The sequence below is a fragment of the Alosa sapidissima genome, chromosome 19 (genome assembly GCF_018492685.1).
Source record: "Alosa sapidissima isolate fAloSap1 chromosome 19, fAloSap1.pri, whole genome shotgun sequence".
NCBI lineage: Eukaryota > Metazoa > Chordata > Actinopteri > Clupeiformes > Clupeidae > Alosa > Alosa sapidissima.
In genome coordinates, this window is record NC_055975.1 from 7,483,019 (window position 1) to 7,491,836 (window position 8,818).

Below are 8,818 nucleotides of genomic sequence, written 5' to 3' on the forward strand. Positions count from 1 at the left end.
CCTACGATTACACTCCGTAAGATAAATATCACAACTGGTGCTGCGCAGCGCGATAGCTTATGACTTGGTGGACTGAACACTGTTTTTCCCGGTGTTTTTTTTATGCATTCTAGCTACTGTCAGTGACGCGAGAGAACTTAAGTTATTAGGAAAGTGCGGTGTAAGTTTAGGCTACATTAATTTGTGCGTAGTGCCAGTGTCATTCATTTATTTTACAAGTCTTGCCACATATATACATGCATTCACAGTCGAGTGAAATCAGATATAAGCATACAAAGACGCTTAGAACTCACGTTAAGCCAATGGTAGCACACTGAATGCAAATGCGCGATTTGATGCAGGCAAACGTATTGACTGTTACTAACGAAGGTTTTATAGCAATATTATAAATGTGGCGACAGAATAGCCTAGAACTTGGGTAAGCCTTGCGTTTAGTAGCCTAATTGCGGTGATAGCCAAAACTAATGTGAATCACGGACTATCCTACAACCAAAGAAAGCAACGGTGATTAGTAGGCCTACCTGCGTTAGCCAAATAAAGGACGGGACTGCACCCTTCACAAACCGTAAAATAAAGTTTATTAGTTTTACAGTTGACAGTTCACCATCAGTCCACACAAACAATTCTGGTTTCCTTGCACTAGCCATTTCGTCGTAGCCTATTCTGTCTGTTTGTAAAGCGCAAGTTTTGGTCAATTTCTGTAAAGAAACAGTGCCACCTATAGGCCTGGGGTATGAAGTAACGTGTTGAGTCGTGTTGAGATGGATCCGTTTGGACGCAAATATTCTTGATACGGTTCCAGGGAAGACGGAGGAAAAAAACATCGGTTTGGTACGTGTGGACTAGGCTAAGTGTAACAGTTCATCAATTCAAGACAAAAAGGTGACTTGTCACTTGTACAGTGTCAATAGGTTCATCAACAGCATCTGTTATTTACAGTTCACAGAAAGGTTCCAGCCCCAATGAAGAGATTAAATAAAGAGGAATTAAGAAACATTTTAGAAACTGCTAAGATCATCCCCGTTCATTGCAATCAGTAAAGAATCAGGTGGGACACAGAGTGGCACTCAATTTGAATCTTATTAGCTTAAGGACACTTTTACTCCTCAATCATGATAACATATTGTTACAGTTTTCATAGTCGCTTTGGTGCTTTTCTCACATCACTACTAACATTTGCACAGCAGTTAGTGCATTTCTCAAAACAATTAGTGCAAACTGCAAAACCTAGTGGATAACCTGCAAAAGCATGTCACTTGCTCAAAATGGATAGCCCATTCCAAGCAAGTATTTATATCAATGAAACTGCCAGTGTCATCAAAATGAGAAGTCTTGACACCATCGTTTATGAACAAGATAGTCAAATGGCTTTGTCATGTTTTCATTACGACAGTTTATGCTCTCAGTGTTTTCCCATGCAAAAAAAGGTCAGAACTCGGTGACACTACCTGAAAATGTTCAAGACAGCACTATACAGTACTTGTACAGCCATTTGAAAACTACAGTAAAGTTACAAATTGCTGTAGTTAGGGGAGTGAGTACAAGACACTGAACATGTACGTTTCACAGTTTTACTGTATATGCTCTTTGCAATTCTACAGCATTGTGACAGAATTTGATAACTAGTTCACCAATTTTGTATGTAGTGACTCAAGTAATGAAATGAAGACTATTAGTTTTATTGGGAACGACTATTCATACAAGGATACAAGGAAGTTTATTGTCACATGCATATAGTTACTGGAAGTAAGCAATGCAGTGAAATTATGTCTGGTGTCAGCCTATTTGTGCATTTATGGGGGGGGGGGGAGGGGTAAAACGTGCAGTAGAAGAGGGGTTTAGTAGATTAAGTGGCAAGGGCTGCATAAGAAAGGTGGGGGAGGATTGGGATTGGGGGGGGGGGGGGGGGGGCACCAACAAGGAGCACCCAAGAGCGACAGGGGCAAGGAAAAACTCCCTTACCAAGGAAGAAACCTTGGGCAGATCCACGGCTCAATGGGCTAACCCAACTGCCAGGGGTCTTGGTGTGTGTGTTTGGGGGATGACAGGGGAAATGGGATAGTGTGCTGTGTATGTGGGGAGAGGGCAGTGTGCAATATGTGTGTTGGAGAAGCTTCCTCATGAGACAATGTGCTGTGTATTGGGGGGCAGTGTGCTGTAAGTATGTTGAAGGGACTTACTATTGCAAGCAGAGTACTGTATGTATGATGTGAGTGATGACAGTGAAGATGTGTGTGTGGGCGGGAGGGGAGTGGAGCAGTGAACGTGTGTGTGTGTGTGTGTAGTGTGTGTGTGGGTAGGTGGGGGCAGTGTGCTGTAAGTATGTAGAGGATGTGTGTTGGAGAAGATCCTGAAGACAGTGTGCTGTGTATGTAGGGGGGGGGGGGGCAGTGTGCAGCAAGTATGTAGAGGAGGCTTACTGTAGCAAGCAGTGTGCTGTATGTATGTGAGGTGATGACAGTGATGATGTAAGTGTGTGTGTTTTTTTTGTGTGTGTTGGGGATGGGGGTGGGGTGGGGTGGGGGCAGAAAGGCTAGGCAATCAAGGACATGGGTAGATGGAGGAGAAATCAAAAATAATAAATAAAAAGTTCTATGGAGATGTGCAAAAGTTGGAGAAAGTCAGATATGTGTGTGTGTGTGTGTGTGTGTGTGTGTGTGTGTTTTGACGTGTGATGAAATAAGAAAATAAACAAAAGGTCTGTAGCATAGGGAGAGGGATGTAAAAGTGCTAAAAGTCTTGTAGGTGTGTGTGTGTGGGGGCGGGGGCATGAGTGCTGATGAGTGAATGAGTGCAAAGTCAGTATAGTGTGAGTTCAGAGTTGGGAGATGTTTGAGAGTGCTGAGGAGTGAATGTGTGCAAAGTCAGTAGTGTGAGTTCAGAGTTCGGATGGCCTGGGGATAAAGTACTCTTCAGGAATAGATATCTTGTAGAGCAGGGAGTTGAGTTCTTATAGTACGTTCAGCTGAGCGCACTACTCTCTGCAGAGTACTACAATCTCTAACTGTGGAGTTCCCATACCAGGTGATGATGCTACCAGTTAGAACACTCTCAACCGCTGAAGTGTAGAAGGCCTTCATGATGGATGTAGAAACTTTGAATTTCCTTAGCTGACGAAGGATTAGAGTCGTTGTCTGGACTTCTTCAGAACATATTGAGTGTTAACAGTCTATGCTAAGTCTTCAGTAATGTGGACACCAAGGTATTTAAAACTTGTGACTCTCTCTACAGGTTGCCCGCTGATCATTAGTGGGGTGTAACTGTAGTTCTGCTGCTGCCTTCTGTAATCCACTACCATTTCCTTGGTTTTATTGATATTCAGTGTCAAGCTGTTCAGCATCCAAGTATAGTTCATTTTGACTGACATGACAAAGCAACTGATACATGTTCAAAAGCATTTGCAATTTGTTCAGAGGAAGGAGAAATTGCTACTATGATGTGCACAAATTACTAAATGTTGTGGAGATTGAACTAATAGTTATGAGAATTTTCTGAGAAAAGCACCAAAGCGACTGAGAAAAACTTTAAAAGAGAAGTGGAGTAAGAAGCCTGAGCCTTAACTGGCAAATCCATCCCTTTAAGCTGAAAATAAACATTGACAGCAACTGAAGTATATTTAATTGGGGGACATGTTGTCTTCATTGGAAACAAACCTTATTGTTGCAGTTATAGCTCTAATTAACTGAAGAATTCAAGAGTGTAGCCTACAATCAACATTAGCGTTGTTTAAACACGCTGAGTTTTGCTATTTTTATGAGTAGCCTTATGGAGGACCACAGGTGTCACTTAAATGGCAAATGAAGTTGGTTAATTTGCCATTATAAACAGTATTAAAAAATATAATTTACAAAAAGTATTTTGTAAATCAATTATTGATTGATTTACAAAATAAATACTCTAATTTTAAAAAGGGATTTGCAAATAATTGCAAAATCTTTTTGCTTTTCCATTTGCCAAATCATGTGCCAAATCCATTTGGCAAATCATTTGGAAAAGAATGCCTTAAAAGGACTTTAATGAAACATTGTAACCAGTGCCTTAAAATAACTTTAATGAAACATTGTAGATCATCATGGGTGCATTAATAAATCTACACTGTGACGAGTTGACACAAATTATTCACTTTGACGAATTTATGTAGTCAATTACGTCGTCTCACCCTATTACTTTACTTTGAGCCATGGTCTTCCTTACTTGAAACACCTTTGAAAATAGAGGATTGAAATAGCCTAGTGTTTGGGAATGAATGTTAGCTCAGATGCTTTTTGAGACTTTTTGTGGTCTTAATGCAACATTTTACAAAGCACTGACAGGGCCACCAAGGACTGTGAGCTAATCAACAGCAGAAAAACTATTTAGCAAGCAGAAATGTCCCAGCCCAGTGTTTAGGATGCATCATAGTTATCTTTCAGGTATATTTTCCATTAAAGGGGAACTTGACAACTATTTCAACGTAATAAACTTGTTTAGAAATCATTTGGATGGTTGAATGACCTGTTCCGGTGAAAATGGTGACTTTCCCCGCTGCGCTAGCGTCTCCAGGCGGAAAACCAACCTTGCAACATTGAGACTACCGTCCCGGAAAGAGAGGTGAGAAACAAGAAACTTGTTTTAAATCGTGTTTCTTACCTTGTAACATCCACATAGTTCTGCCAAACTTATGCTAACCGTTCGCTAGCTTGTAAATAAATCCATGTGCTTTATCGTTACCTTTTCCCACAGTTTGAAATAGCATAATGCACAATTTCTCCAGAAGAGGGGGAAATTCTGCCAAGTTTTCCTTTAAAAAACCATCGCGTTAGCAAACGTGTTGTGGCTAACTCACTTAGCTCCTGTTAGTAGGCTATGGTCAGAATGAGAAATGAATGAGATGACAGTCGAAAGATACAATTACAGTGCTGTTATCAATTTGCTTGGTATAACCGCATTTATGGTTTTCTACAAATACCAATAATCAAATTGGCCTCCATCACTCAACCAATGCTAACGGTAACATTATTTTACCTAGGTCCTATAGGATATAACTTGTATTAGATAAAAGCCAAGCATGTCCGATAAACATTCTCAGATTTATTTTGGCTTCAAGAAGAAATGGGAATTACATTTCATGTGAAAATCATCCTACCCTTATTAGACATTCTCTGCGGTAAACTACAGTGTTGTCCTTGTAGAATGCGTCCATTGTTTTTCCAACCTTACAAACTTACATCTCGCTGCAACGATGTGCCATTCGGTGGACAAACTACGTAACGCCAATACTGGAAATGCTGCCTAAATGATGATGAATATTCGGTTTACCTTTTAACCTACTGAATTTGTAATTATGTATTGGCTGTTATAATTGCCGATACCGATGCCTGTGCGTGCCTGTGTGTATATGTGTGTGTGTGTGTGTGTTTGTGTGTGCGTGTCTGTGTGAATGTTCATGTGTGTGTTTTTGTCTGTGTGTGTATGTGCGCGTACATGTGTGTGTGTGTGTGTGTGTGTGTGTGTGTGTGTGTGTTTGTTTGTGTGTGTGTGTGTGTGTGTGTATGTGGATGCGTGTGTCTGTGCCTGTGGATGTGAGATTGAGTGCATGTGTGTGTGTGTATGTGTATGTGTGCATATGTGCGTTAGGGCTGCACGATATATCTAAAATCTATCGTTATCACGATATCAACGCTTGCGATGGACATACCGCAAAGATTACTTAATTTTCAATAAATTTCGATACATTTTCTGTGCCGTGCGCATTCCATATAGTCTGGTGTATTTACATTCTCAATGTCAACATATGTTACCAAACCGATGCTGTCATGCTGCCCTAGAAGCCCGTCCCCTACCAGTTTAGGTGTGTGGTGTTTTAGGTGTTGAGGCGGGAGCTAAGTCGTGATGGCTGAAGATAGTGAGTCGAGAGAGGTAGCTACACTTGGGTGAAGAGGAATTGGTAACTAAAAGGAAAAGCACGTCTGTTATATGGGAATATTTTGGTTTTATGAAGGATGACGCGTTAAAAACACAGCGCCAAATGCGTCCTTCTCCACCGTGTCAAAATAAACTATTTCTTTCGTTATCGTTATATCAGAAGATCTGTCTTTCACTGCTAGGCTTGTATTTCATGATTTGCATTTAGCAAAAGCCCCAGACAGCAGCAGAGAGGTAATCAGGATTCGTTTGTAAAAGTTGTTTAGCCTGCTTCTTAGCCTGGACTGTGCGATTGCAGCCCAATTACTTTCACTTTCCGCTGCCCTCGTTGTCGGCATGCCGGTAATAACGTGGGATGCGCAGAGTATGAAGTTACAGACTGAGATGACCGCTGCGATATAGCTTAATATCCGTCGATATCCGTCTTTTACAAGGATTTTCTTGGAGCAGATCTTCCACACAACTTCGATAGCCTAGCAGTAGGTCTCTTAGCTGTCCACTTTCATCAGGCCATATAGCCTATACATAATATTTTAGTTAATAGTTTATGTAGAAAAGTATGCATTTATTTCTGTAATTATACATTTATCCCCCCCCCCCAACCCTATCTATGCTAACGAAGGGAACACTTCAATCATACACTGGATTGGTACTCGATCTGTTTGGTTCTGAGCACAAGTAAAACTTTTGAGGCGAGTGTTTTATTTTGCAAGAACTGTCAGACATTCTGTGAATGTAGTTTAAGATTGGAGAAAAGGGTGGAAGGTTTCAAAAAATGTGTTTTAACAATTGTGGAAAACGTGTTCCCTTAATTTTTTTGAGCAGTATATTTAAATATCGCAAGTTATATCATTATCGCAGTACTCAATAATGCTATCGCACATCGCATGTTTTCCTAATATCGTGCAGCCCTAATGTGCGTGTGTGTGTTGATGTATGTATGTGTGTTTATGTATGTATGTGTGTTTGCGAGAAAGAGTGCGTGTGAGACAATATCCTCTTCCAGCAACCCTTCGCTCAACACCACCATCTACAGGCCAATGAGTGTACAGTCACTAAATGTACACATAACTTTACACATAACCCCCCCATGGATGAAATTCTACGAAACTTGGCATACCCCCAGAGAATGTCAGGTTAATCATACACATAAAAGTTGGTGCAGTTCTGAATATCTTAACTGAAGATAGGGGTGATTAAAGCAGAATGATATTGCATTTTAATTTTTTACCGGTGCCATGGTTCAGGTAGATATTTAGGAAAAACTGAATTTTTTGGGTTTCGGGGGGCCCAGCGCGGGGGGGGGGGGGGGGGGGCGGATGGAGTGGCCCCCGGGACCAAACGAAAATTTTCTGTATAAGTCTATTGGGGCTACATACCCACCAAATTTCATGTGCCCCGAAGGGACTTATTTTCACAGTAATGACCGGCGTTCTATACATTATCCTGCTTATTATACGGCTACTTGCCAAAACAAAATAATAAACTCCCCACGATATGACTTTAGCCTACATAACCTAGCCTATTTGTTACCGTTCATCGTGGCATTTGCTGAGAAACAAATAGTTCGCAACACACGCTGCTGAACTTGAATCAAACATTCTTTAGAACACAGCTGATCAACCGTCTGCTTTCACGTTTGAATGAAGTTCCAGTCCTTGCCTTGTTCAGAAGCACAAAACCCGTTGCAATTGACAGCGGTGATTAAATGCTTTGCCGGTGATTTATGTAGATTTAACATAGGCCCGAACGTTGGGAAGGCCCATTCATGTGAATGGAACGTTCTGCAGCACTCTGAAGAGCCGTGTAATAAGCTATTGTTATGAATACAACCACACAACCACCGTTATCTAAAGGAGTAGAAGTCATCTCCAATCTCCAATCACCTGATTTTTTTGTGAGCCACTGCCTATAACATCCCAAAAAGCTCACACTTAAGAAGATCTGATCAATAAAGATGCCTTTCCAAGCTAGGTAGCACATGGCACCTTTGTTCGGTGTAGGCATACTCTGTCCAGTGCTAGAATGAATATGAAAGGGAAAAAGGAGTACAGGAGCATTTGCAGCCTTGTGTGCTCCTATGTTGACAAAGTCTGACGCAGTTGACAAATAAAAGTTAACAAACATTTTGAAGCGCCTTGTCGTAGTCTATACAAGCAAGAGAATAGCTTACAAATGCTCCAAAATAGCTAAGTGAGATTTTTGGGACATTGCTTTGTGTCAGACTCGAAAACACCCCTTAGTTGTTCTAAAGTTGTTCAGCAAGCTCCTCAGGATGTTCTACCAGTCTGTTGTTGCCAGCGTCCTCTTCTATGCAGTGGTATGCTGGGGAGGAAGCACAAAGAAGAAGGATGCAGGGCGAATCGACAGGCTGGTAAGAAAAGCTGGCTCTGTAGTGGGAGCTGAACTGAAGTGCATCACTTCAATATCTGACAAAAGGACCCTGAACTAACTGATCAACATCTTGGACAATGAGTGTCACCCTATTAAGCAGAATTAAGCAGAACGCCTATTATTGTTAAGCAGAAGAGCCTGATAAGCTGGAGACTTCGCTCACTCCCTTGCACAACAGACAGACTGAGGAAGTCATTTGTCCCCAGGGCCATTGAACTGTTCAATGTTTCAATGAAGAGGAGAGATAGACTTCTCTGCATAGTCTGTCTGCCTTTTCACCCCCTCCATGTTTGGATACTGTCTGTCCACTAGCCACTTTTTACCACTGTCTTTCTGCCTCACTGTTTGCGTGCTATATTAGCACATTAGCACATATGCATAACCCCTCCCTCCATGCCACAGCCGAACTGTGGCCACACTTGTACCTTTTCTTAAAATAGTTATATAGACTTTATTCTTGCACTGTTGGACTTACTCATTTGCACTATCACCATGACCACTATCACCATTGCACTATCAC